The sequence below is a fragment of the Anneissia japonica genome, unplaced genomic scaffold (genome assembly GCF_011630105.1).
Source record: "Anneissia japonica isolate Jap-2015-1 unplaced genomic scaffold, ASM1163010v1 scaffold49229_len821_cov205, whole genome shotgun sequence".
NCBI lineage: Eukaryota > Metazoa > Echinodermata > Crinoidea > Comatulida > Comatulidae > Anneissia > Anneissia japonica.
This window is the reverse complement of record NW_022736854.1, coordinates 1-438: the sequence shown is the minus strand read 5'-3', so window position 1 is coordinate 438 and position 438 is coordinate 1. Positions and strand designations below refer to the sequence as shown.

The window sequence follows — 438 nt, the reverse complement described above, 5'->3', positions numbered from 1 at the left end:
TTTTTGACAATATATAATCAATTGCTGTAAAATTGTAATATAAGACTTTCAATTTCCAAATCTGTTTAAGCTTACTTGACAGGCTCCTCTATAAGCCTACTAGCTTGTCGGAAACCTCCATCCCAACTCTCGCGTACTTTTAAATACTTGGTGTACTACCTTTGGACCTTGTGATGTTATTTCGTACTATTAAGTAAGAAACGTTCGCTAAATTATAAAAAAAAAATACTACTTGGTCGATATGGGTCTCGAACCCATGACATTCGCGTTATTAGCACGACGCTCTGCCGACTGAGCTAACCGACCATGTGATCCACTGTACTTTATTCCGATCAGAGAATTCTATGATCAGCTTGACAAAGTAGCAACTCTTGAGGAATGCAAACATCATCTCATTTATTTTTTTCCAATAATGGTAGTTGGGGTTGGGCAACGGTG

The 438-nt window shown here is 37.9% G+C and overlaps 1 non-coding gene across 1 annotated transcript; it reads right to left on the bottom strand.

Moving 5' to 3' along the window:
* Nucleotides 1–233: 233 nt before the first annotated feature.
* Trnai-aau lies at nucleotides 234–306 on the bottom strand. Its single transcript has one exon. It is a non-coding gene; the product is annotated as a tRNA-Ile (tRNA).
* Nucleotides 307–438: the final 132 nt, after the last annotated feature.